The sequence below is a fragment of the Lolium perenne genome, chromosome 2 (assembly GCF_019359855.2).
Source record: "Lolium perenne isolate Kyuss_39 chromosome 2, Kyuss_2.0, whole genome shotgun sequence".
NCBI lineage: Eukaryota > Viridiplantae > Streptophyta > Magnoliopsida > Poales > Poaceae > Lolium > Lolium perenne.
In genome coordinates, this window is record NC_067245.2 from 175,409,689 (window position 1) to 175,421,578 (window position 11,890).

At 45.4% G+C, this 11,890-nt stretch overlaps 1 long non-coding RNA gene across 1 annotated transcript; it reads left to right on the forward strand.

Annotated features, from left to right (window-relative positions):
• The first annotated feature begins 8,948 nt into the window (after positions 1 to 8,948).
• LOC127330283 (uncharacterized) lies at positions 8,949 to 10,992 on the forward strand. The gene is made up of 3 exons (XR_011751011.1): positions 8,949 to 9,038; positions 10,723 to 10,800; positions 10,918 to 10,992. It is a non-coding gene; the product is annotated as an uncharacterized lncRNA (long non-coding RNA).
• Positions 10,993 to 11,890: the final 898 nt, after the last annotated feature.

Below are 11,890 nucleotides of genomic sequence, written 5' to 3' on the forward strand. Positions count from 1 at the left end.
GCTCAGACCACCGTCCATGGCAGCATGGGAGAGCTCTGCCATGGCCGGCTCGGGCAAGCTTGCAAAGCGGACGGGACACGAGCTCGCTGCGACAACAGCGCTCGGCGACGGGGGAGACACCACAGTCGCGGAAGCCTGCGAGAGGAGCAATAGTGGGGCCCGCGTGTGGGGAAAATCGTCGGCAGCAGCGGCGGCTGGTCACGGCGGCCAACGGTCATGGCGGAGGCTCTCTCGCGGCGAACGGGGCACGAGCTCGTGACGGCTGGGGAGCAATCAAGGCCGCGGCGACTTGGGCTTCGACCGGAGCACGCGGTGGCGGACGGTGTGACGTGCGGCAGGTGCGGGGTCATAAGCGGCAGCAGGGCAATAGCGGCAGCCCACGTTGGAAGAGCAGCAGCGGGCATCAGAGCATCTATAGCAGAACCCCAAAACCGCAAACCCTAAATCGGCGTATCCAGGCAGCCCGAAACACCTTTTGGGGGCCGAAAAACGGCCGCGCTGTCTAGACGCGCCTAATGCGGCCTGCATAACAGCATATTCGGGAATATGCTGTTATACGGGCCGCGTTTGTCGCATCTGGACTGCACGGCCGTTTTTCAGCCCGCAACCAAAAACCGGAAACAAAGTGTTTATGCAAATAATCTGCTAATTCTCAATGCAGCAACATAAGCATGAAAAATAGATTGTTCAAAATACTAAATCGTATATGAAACACAACACCAAAAGAAGATCGAACATCACATCATCAAGGAGAGAAGTGATCACGCGTCTCCGTCGGTTGTGGCGCTTTGACATGGACGCCACCACTCGTCGTAGCGTCTTCACCTCCGGCATTCATTGCGGCATCCATGGCAGCGCGTGCAGCTTTCCTCCTTCACGTCAAGATATGTGTCTTCGCAAGCTTCCACCAGTCAAGGCTAGCCTCATCCATGCCGGTCGGGTTCATCATCATAGTGGCATTTGTCCGTCGTAATGAGCTCTACCATGGCACGGGTGCTCCTCGGTGTGTGTTCTCATCTCCTCATTGTCGGCCTTGGGCTTTGCATCCTCCTGGAGCATGGTCCACTTTGCCTCCTTCTCCTTGGTCTTCACCTCCATCATCTCTTTCTTTGCCTCCAAAGTTTTCATCAACAACACCTCTTTGGATTTGACCATCACATCGATCTTGAAAGACAATGATGCGGTCTCTCCTTGTTTCTTGATCTTATCCTTGGTTGCCTTTGCTCCATCTGGTCTCTTCTTGTTCTTCTTGGTCTTAAGCACATCATCCTCCTCTGCATCCTCCAACTCAACAAGCTTATGCTTTGGCGGTGGCGCCTTTTGCTCCCTCAACTTCCATTTCGGATTGTGCTCAAAAAGGGTATAGCAATGAGCGACTTTGAACGGCATGCCTTTCAAACACGACATCTTCCAAAACCTTTGCTGCGCGATAGCATCCCAATCACCGGCGTTGGCGCCGCTCGGCGGCGCGTTCCTCACGCCCTCAATGCAAACGGCCCACTGGCTGCACGCCGTCTTGATGGTATCCCATCGGCCTTGGAGCGAGCAGTAGGAGCAGGTCGGAGTAGAAGAGAGAGGCGACATCAATTGGAAGAACTTGTCGTCGATGCGTTGCCAATAACTCTTGATGGTTTGATCGGTGCCGGTCACGGCATCCATCGAAACCGCCTCCCAATCTCAGACCAAGATCACATCTTCAAATTCACTGTAGCTGCCGGACCGTATCGCCCTCCCCTTCGCCTTGGCCACCACACATCGAATGCCCCCTCCTCGATCTCTTCCAACTCATCTTCCTCCTTGCCGCCGGCGTCTTCTTCTTCCTCAAACTCCTCGCCCTCGAGTCCCTCCTCCAATCCGTCGTTGTAGTCACCGTAATCCGCAGGCGGCACCGAGCTGATGTCGACAGAAGCCTCGTTGAGCATCTCAGCGTACAACTCTGGTATGACATCAACGGCGGGATTTTTGTCGAGCACCTTGCGCGCAACAACCGACTCCAGCGGCGCCTTCGTCATCACTGACATCAAGGCAGTCAGCGATGCCATCTTGGCTACTGCTGGCTTCTTCGCAGCCTTCTTTGGCGCCGCCTTCTTCTGCGCTGGCGCCGGTACCTTGCTGCTCGGCCGCTTCACCCGCTTGGCCAGAGCGGGAGGGCAGCTGCACCGGGAGGCGCGGGGGCAGCGGGAGGCACAGGGACGACGTGCTACCCCAGCCGCTTCCGCTTTCCGAGAGCAGCAAAAAGAGGCGCGTCGACCACGAGGCCTTCGGTGGCGGCTGTCGCGGCGACGCTGGATCCAAATGCGGTCAGTGGAGCCGGTCTGCGCGGCGCGGTCCGGCCTGGGAGCAACGGCGGGTTGATGACGTCCATGTCGGTGCGAGCGCGCGGGCTGCGGTGGCCTGAGGGGACTGGAAGCGGCGGAATCGGGAGCAATAGGTGGGGCGGAAGCGGGAAAGGGCGAGTCGAAACTTCCTTCGCGCCAACGCGGGGGAGAAGATGGGGTTCGCGCTCGCATAGCCTCCCTAACCCGGGAACGTGGAGTTTCCGCGGCGCGAAACAGGATAGCCGGGATTTTTTTTTTTTTTGGTATGGAGGTTCAATGCGGTTTGTAACGGTTTTTTTCTCTCCTCCAAACCGGAAAACAATTAGGGCTTGTTTGGTACTAGAGTTTTAGTGGGAATTAGCGGGGATAATCCGCTCCAAATTTCAAATCCCTACTTATCTCCAATACATGTTTGGTGCTAGAGTATGAGCAAGTTTAATCCTCACTTATCCCCACTTTTCCCCAAATTTTAATGTAATTTTTTCAATCCCCGATACTCTACTCCTACCTAGTGGATTGTGGATGGGATTTGTGAGGATTGGGTGACAGCAGTGATACACCCAATACTCTAGAGTATTATCCCCACTAATTCCCACTAAAACACTACTCCGTAGTACCAAACAAGGCCTTATGCGGATGGGGCCGGCTAGAGATTCTCAGGGGGAGGCAACCAGCAGCGCATCGCGAAACAAAGGAAGATGATTAGAAGACTCTTCGAAAAAGAAAAAAAATCCAAACCCTTGTCCCGTCCCTCCTTGCCATACACAAAACCCCCTGATTTCCGTCGGAGCACGGTGTAGGCGACTGGGCGCGAGCGTCTCCGGCGATCATCTTAATTTGCTCCCTGCTCTGGACGATCCCTCCTGGCCAGATCAACAATGCCGCTTCCCGGCACACAAGAGGACGACGCATCGGGATCCAGGTCGAGGGCAAGAAGGCGGCTGAAGGAATCCACATCAACACCTCCTGTGCTCCGCCTTGGCAGCGCACCCGCAGCCACGCCGACGTCTGGAACCCGGCTGGAAAGAAGGAAACGGAGTGCTGTGTCCACGAAGAAAAAATCCAGGAGGGGGAAAAAGAGGATCCGCGGGGAGCGAGAAGAGGAGGACAGAGAAACGAAAAAAAGAGATCTAGGGAGGGAGGAGGAGGAAGAAGAGGTGGTGGTTTCATCTGCGCCCAGCTCGCCACTTTGCGAGCCATACCTCCCTGGTGACGGGGTGATATATAGCAGAATTTACCATCCGGAGATATACAAGGCCTTTGATGCTGAAATTTGAGTTACCGGCAAAAATTAGGTTTGTTCTGTAAACCAAGAATTTCAAGTCTGCAATAGAATTAAGTCATAGTCCAAATAAATAATAAGAGAATGCATGTTTCATATTCAATATCTAACACCTATAATATGTAAAATATCTTTAATCATTGGCATGCTTGGCTAACTGAAGTTCAAATAGCTGAGGGTATGCCTGGGTCCTGGTTTTGACATGTTTCATACCTTGTTTAATTGAGATAGTCCTCCTCTTTGATATTGCCATGCACCTGGTGGTTTTTGCTTACCATCAGCTGCATCTTGCTAACATATCTGAGTAGCTTCTTTCATTCAGTACATTATACTACCCTCTGTCAGGATGGCATGCTGGTTAAAGTTGTGTCTCAGTGTTGATGTCTGTTCTAGAATGTAGCCAAAGTAGGCCACCAGTTGTCCTGACAATCATTTTGTCCTGAATTGAATTATGCTTTGCTGTATACAGACTTGCAAGTTAGATGGTCAATTTTTTTGAGTGGCATATAAAGCTTACCTGTGCTTATGCATGCTGTATGATTTTCTTGTAGCTGCCCAGTTTGATCTGCCCACCCTTGAGTTCTTCAGAGCTTCCACATGCCTGTCTGCTGATCCTAAACTTCTTCCTGTACGTGAATCTGGAAGAGAAGCAGTGCTTCGTTCTGCTCATTATGTCCTGGGGCTTTCATCCTTTGTTAGTATGTCACATCTTGCCTATATGTTCAGAGTCACTGCTAAACCCACAACTTGCTGCCTTCTGCAAGTAAACATTTATATGGATTTTGCAGATAATACACTGCTAAGAAGGTGCTCTGGATTCTGGATTGAACGGGATGGAAAGAAAAACACCGGCATTGTTTTGACAACAGCACATCTAATACGCTCAAACTGCCCGTCTATGGACCACTGGTTAGGCCAAGATGAGTATTCCGCTGAGGCTAAGGTGAGATGTTAAGGATAGGAGAAATCTCACTTTGTGTCATATGCTTTGCCCGTGTTCTTGATGACTTTTATCATGAATTTAGTCTCATTTTTGTTAATCCTGTGATCCTGTCTCATGAACATTATATGCGTACTTCTATCTTGAAGGATCTTCTGTCCTTTGCCAGCAGCTCTGAACAAGATGTACCCATACTTGTTCCAACCACTGTTTCAGGTTGTTATTCACTTATTAGATGACACAACTGCAGAGGGCCAATTGATTTACCTCCAGAAGCATTATGATCTCGCTTTTTTTAGGGTTGGAGTGGATCAATCTCTTCAGCTACCTGTACCTGATTTTAGTAATAGTGTGGAATGTGCTCAAGAAGTTTTCCAGCTTGGGAGAGATGAAAAAATGAATCTCAGGATAACTCATGGCAGGGCAGAATATTTGAATCCAACTATCTATGATCGCTATCATTACATGTACCTTTCTCGCAAAGATGTGGACAATGAGGTACCGTGACACTATTATATGCATCATTTTTTATTTCGAAATTTGGAATATGCTTAATGGAGTTAAGTCCATATGACTCCCAACCATTCATACTGCCCCCTAGCCCAGTCAAAGTTATTTTGTTGATCGGTATTGCACATTTGGGTCATGCACGTGCCGTCCTGTGGGCGGTGACACATAGGCTTGGTGGCGCGCCACGTGAGCCCCTTCTCAACATGCTCCATATTCATATGTGGCTGCTCAAAATTCCCTCCTTTGGTGTTGTTCTCTGTTGGCATTTCTGCATCAATATTTGCCACCCGCCTACCCCGCAATCTGTTGTATGCCGACTTGTATTCTCACAACCATTGTCACCATACAGAAACCTCAGACCATTAAATGATTATTCAGTTATGACCCTGGATAAAGCAAGTCTAACTTCAGATCTTTTGATATTTCACATTATCATGGAGGTGGCCTTGATCTCAAGAAGCGATATCCTATTGCTCTCAACAAAAGTCATGTCAGTTTTTTCCACCAATATAGCACAATCCCCGCACCATGATTTATGAAATCCCTTCCAAAATGAGATCTCTCTGTAACAGACTATCCACCAAAAATCCATTGCTCACACACCAGTAAGAGATAATCTGAAGAAGTATGCAGAATTCAATAAATTTCCAAAAACCCGAACTTACAAAATCGGTAGAAAATAGCACTTTAATGAATTTTTCGAATGATTTTTTGTTCTGATGCAACAAAACTTCAGTAGGTCCCTGTCCCTGAAACCAAATGTCCTCCGCTCCCTCGATAAAAACCCTAGCCTCTGAAACAGGCAAAAAAAATTAGGTAGAACAACACTGGAGTAAAGAGCACTCAGCTGCAGATCGCATCATGGTTAGATTATGAAGGCATGCCGGTGATCATCGATTCGTCATCCAGTTGATTGCCTAAGTGGAAACAAGGCAGTGGACACGGCGATAATAGGGGAGAAATGGTTTGGGTCTAACCGTCTAAGTCTAACAGGACTAGATGGTTCGACCCTACGTGGCACCGGACACTGCATGTGCAATACAGTCTACTTAATGTATTTTCATTATTTATTGTGCAGTTCTTTGTTTACTATTTTGTTACTATAAACTGTAAAATATGGTTATACGGATATTGTAGTTTGATGATGGAGGACCAGTCATTGACTTCGATTCAAATGTCGTGGGCATAGTGAATAATTCTACCGACGGGTCTTTTATACCTTCTTCGATTCTACTTAAGTGCTTGGATCTGTGGAGGACTCATGGGTAAGTTTTCATTTGTTATATTGTAGTTTTGCTAATTGTAATAAATTCTTGTTTACTGTTTTGTGCATTTTATCTGGAGTTGCACTTAAAACTAGATAATAAATATCATGTCATTCTCGTTTCTCATGAATGATTGTATATTCCATTTTTTATCATGCAATGTTGAAATTCTGCATTTCATGTTTCATAATTTATTCACATTGGTTTGCCTTCTTTTTATTTTCTTGTTTGTCCAATTTAATGACACCAATAGTAATATGAGATTGTTCAGCAGTGCGATTCTTGTCATGTTTTAATATAAATTGATGCAATTTTTTTAGTGCAAAAATCATGTATAAGTGATGCTAAGGCTCTTACCTTGATGCCTAGGTGGGTAGGTGATCATGAGCAGAGATTTCATAATAGAGTGTTTTGCCCAAAACCGCACTTCATTGCAACTGATAACAGTTCACCACAAATTTTGGAAATTTTAACAAATAACCACACATTCTTGGCTAATCTTTAATACAGAACCTGAATCTAGCGGTTGCCTCTTAGGAATCACAGATACTTACGTATCCGATACGTGATACGGGGATACCGTGATACGACAATTCTTAAAAAACTCAGATACGGGGATACATTCATATATATATGTAAATTATTTAAAAATATAGAAAGTAAATATTAGTCATAGGATTAACATGGATGTGGATCTCCTCCATATCACACAAGCAGTGGGTAGTACCTGGGCTGCATTCCCAGAAGTTGCTGCCATTGTACATGCTCGACATTGAGCTCCCAGTCCAAGATTTGTTTGATGTGGACGTACTACCACTACCCATTGCTTATCTGAAGGGAGAAGGAATGAATTGAGAGATCAAATCAATGGTGGGTGGATTCATGGATGAAGGTGCTGGCCGAAAGGGGACTAGGAGATGGAGGAAGAAAACTCGCTGGTCACGTAGCTCGATGAGGCAGGGTGGAGTGGAAGGATCAGCAATAGCAGATGAGTGGACGTTGGCTTGCTCAACCAGTGAGACGGCTTCAGAGAGATGGCCTGCGCAAGGGTGCGATGTGTGAACCGTGTTTTTGGAGGCTGTGGGGCGTGTTTTCTTTTTGGGAACGGGCATCGTAATTCGTAAGGTTTCCGTATGGTTCGAGTATCCCTTGGGTATCCCTCCCCTGTCGGTATTTTGTTTTATTTTTCTTTAATTCGAAAATGAGAAGATACATACGGGATACGTATCGAGCAGCATCCAGGCAATATCCCGTATTCGAGCAGTATCCGATACCGATACGGTAGAAAAGCAAAGTATCCACGCTTCATTTCTTGCCTCATTTAAAGATGAATCCAACAGGCTGGTCCCACATACAAGGGCTAACGTGGAAAATAAATCTTCAAACCAGATCCACATGTCGGTCTCTCTCTCTCTCTCTCTCTCTCTCTAACACCGTCTCCATGCCACCCTCCTCTCGCACGAGCAAGCTCCATGAGTGGGTAGCCCTCGCACCTAGCAGCGCACCGGCCCTGGGTTGCTTATGACCATTGGCCTTCAGGCGCAAGCATGGAGACTCAATTGAACGAGGTGCTTCTCCTGCCCATGCTGGGGTTCAGGCTGGAGTTGTGGGGCACAAGACAGCAGTGTTGAGTGCGATCTCCTGCGCTTGGGGTGCGTTGAAGCTTTGCTCCTGGAGCTTGAGGGTGAGGGCCTTGAGAATGAGGGGTGTGTCGTCGCGGGGGTTAAGCGCGATGGTGCGCTCCGCCTCAATGACGGTTGCGATGTGTCACAGGCATGGGCGGGGGTAGGTAAGCGGCGCGACAAAGAAACTACCTGTCCCGCAGCTGAAGAAGTGGAGCATGATAAGCATGCCTGTGTGAAAGATGAAGTGGAGTCCCTGGATGACAGCCTTCGACTAGGTAGTGGCCCTAATGGCAGTCCTTGATCTAGAGAGCGAGAAAAAAATAGGCAAGAGGAAGGAGAGAAAGATGACAGATGGGGCTCATGTCTGTCCGCAGGCAGCATTTTACTTCATCAGCCCTTACATGTGGGCCTGATCTGTCGGATTTTTTGTCAAATAGTGTAAAACTGGTAGATTTCGGTTTTAAGTTAAATACTGGTACAAAACTACAAAAGGCGTGTTTTCTTTTAAATGTCTAAAAGTTGTGGTCACCGTTATCAGTTCAGTTGGCACTGATGCTGTTGTTTTGCGTAACTCTCTATATACTCAGTTGGTCTTGTTTCCATTGAAATGTGTTTTTTTATTGGGCCATAGGATTATGACAGATTCTCCTTGAGTGTTTTTCAACTTTATTCAAATAATTGGTCTGGTTTTGGCGGTTTGTTATCCAATTTTGTATTTGGAAGAAAATAACTCATTTGAAATGGGTTCGACTTTTACATGCTCTTTTTCACTGTTTTTGATTATTAAATGATTATTGTATAGGTCCACCCCGCGTCCCCACCTTGGGTTGAAGTTCTTCGCCATCAAGCTTTTAGACCCTGCTCATATTGAGAAGATACGGCGCAAGTTTAATATTGATCGCGGTCTTATTGTTCAAGAGGTATGGAATGTTTACTGTTGCTTATTTGTTTACTTAAGGTTCTTCTCTTGACATCATGGAGTAATTATCACCAACTGAACCTTAGGTCTCAAAAGAATCGCATGCGGAGAAACTTGGAATCCGAATGGGCGATGTTATTGAATGTTTTGAGGGAGAAAACATTTCTACTACAGTTGAGGTGAGCATATTATAGATTTATATAAGGATTCAGTTGAAATGAGAAGCCCACCTTTAGAGCTTCAACTTTGTATGAAATTCACTTTGGAGCTTCAACTTTGCAACAAAAAAGTGTATTGTGTAATGTCTGTGCTGTGCCAAGAAAATGATTTGCTCAAGGTGTTGAGTTTCTTAGTTACACAGTTTTTTTAAGAAATACTACTAACATTTAGTTGTCAAAAGCACTTGGAGTTGAGCTTTTTAGTTGCACAGATTTTCATTTGCTTAGAAATACTAACATGTAGTAGTAGGCTAGTAATCATATGAAAGGGAATTATGACAGTTGTTTGCAGCTCTAAATACCTTCTTTTGTGGACATCTGTGCGTCATGAATGGAGTTATGTGATAATCATTCTAGCACAATTTGTATCACAGTGATGGTATGGTGTAGCCTTGTTTGCAGTACTACAGCAGTAACCATGTGTAAATTGGTATCATGGCTCATGGGGTCACATATCAACCACACACAGTCATATACAGAGAAATAGTGCTCAATTATGTCCCTTCAGTAGCTCAAAAATTGTGGCTTGCCCCTGCTTTCTCAAAAGCATAACCAGAGTTACAAATTATAGAGCAATGTGAAAGTAAATAAAAACAGTTGGGGATGCAGCTTCCAGAGCAATAGTAACCATTTTAACATAAAACTGGCTCACAAGCATATTAGAAAATCAACAATATCCAAACTCCACTTGTTGCACACCCATCAATTGTTTCTTTTGACCAAAATCAGCTAGTACTTGCAATTAATAAGGTCAAAGAGCACCACTAGACCTCAATCCAAATTTATTAGAAAAGCATCTACAGTTTAACTTCATAACGTGGAACTAGCACATTTTGTTTTGACACAACCGGTCCTTAACATGACACTTACATAACAAGTCCTATTGAATTGGAACTGAAATCACAAGCTCTTAGCATCAATATGTGTCTTTAAACATCAGACATAATATTTCTAATGGAGAATCTTGGTGCAGAAATGGCCCTGTCCTTATCCTTGCAGTTGCTTCCTTCTTGTTTTGCTCACCTTTGCACATTTTGTCCAAAATGTGATACTGGTGGCGGCTGTAGAAGAAGCCTGTTAAGAAGGCACGTGTACATTATACTTAAACGTATCTTCGTCTTTGATATGCTTAAAGAACCAGTGATCTACAAGTAGGGTTGCAAAGCGGACATCCCGCAAACCTTCATGTAGGTATATCAAAAGTCAAACATGTGTTAATCTCAAATAAAAATTGCACTAGGTTGACTTTTAGAACACCTATATGTGGGTTTGCATGGGATCCTGCTCGCAGCCCTATCTACAAGATCTGATCAATGAGAGGGTGGTGATTATAATGGGGAGGGAGAGAGCGGTTCCGTGAGTCAGTTGCGGTGTGCCAAGCTGATTCATGTACAGCAACGTGGAGGCTTTGTCTACATGTAGTCCATGTGGTGCAATACACCGAGCCGTTCGTCATGAAGGGCACTACTGGCCGGTTTAACAAAGTTTATGCTATGGTTTTGACGTTTTGAAGGCTTTAGAGTCCAACTGAACTTCATGGAAAGTTTAGTCTTTAAGTGGATTATTTTCAGAAAAATCATATATGTAGGCCACATTGTATTACTCTATGCTCTTGACCTCTGTAATTTCTTGCTGCTATTATCAGTTGGAGAACATGTTACTGGACTTATCCAAGGGCCATTTTGCCAAAGGAAATGACAGTCATGCAAATATAAATGTTTCGGTAACTTTCCTTTCATATTCTATGTGTGATTTGCTCCATCTGTGTGTTCATCCCATAATGCGGAACTATGAACAGCAAAATCTTAGCACTCAGAAATATATCGGTTTGACTTTGTAGATTGGGGTGTTCAACGCTCGTAAAAGACTCTGGAGGACTAGAGAGTTGACTGTAAATGTTTCTGATCAAGGGGAAATTGTTGCAGAAGGTTCGTGCATCCCCTTTCAACCTTGTCTCATACAAACATGATCTTGATTGTCAGTTTTCTACCTCCAAGTTCTCTGTTCACCTTCTTTTATACTCCCTCCATTCCAAATTAATTGAAGTTCTAGCTTTGTCCTAAGTCAGTAGTCTGACTTTTGACGAAGTTAGAACTAAATTATTTTGAAATGGACTGATAAATTCATTATGTTTTAGTTCTAATTCGTAAGCTTACATGCATTCTGCAATAGCATGTCCTTACAGCCATGAGATGTTTAGTATACCATAATATTCATACACTGTAGGTTTGATGGATGTGTTGCTTAACTGATTATGATTTTGGTGAATGGCTGATTGGCTGGTAACTCGGGTTCGTAACTAAAATGGCTGGTAACTGGTGTTAATAGGCATGTTTATTAATGCAAAGGCATCCAGGCTACTTCTTTCGTGGACTTCGTAGAACTTGGGAGTAGGGGCCGGTCCTGAGATTTCTGGGGCCCGAGGCATCTTGTGTTGCTTATGTTCGATCCAGTGCTGCTTTCCTGCTCGATTGCTGTGGTGGAAGACAGCAGTTGATTAGTGCTAATTAGAGGGCACTGCTGTGCTAGGAGCGCCCAAATCGAGCATCTGGCCCAGGCTAAAGCAAGTGCTAGTGTCATCCAAGCCATTCTAGCTGCAGGGCTGCTAACAAGCAATCTCTCCACAGTTTCCAGGGTGGTTCCTTGAGGCGCGACACAGCCACAGTTGCAGCAACCATGTTCATAGCGTCTGCATTTATTAATTTATCGTGCCTTTGGATTCTGACTTTCTGAGCACTAGCATAGAAGTGCCTGATATTATTCAAGAATATGTTACACCAATATTTTTATGTATAGCCCTCCTTTTTAGTTTG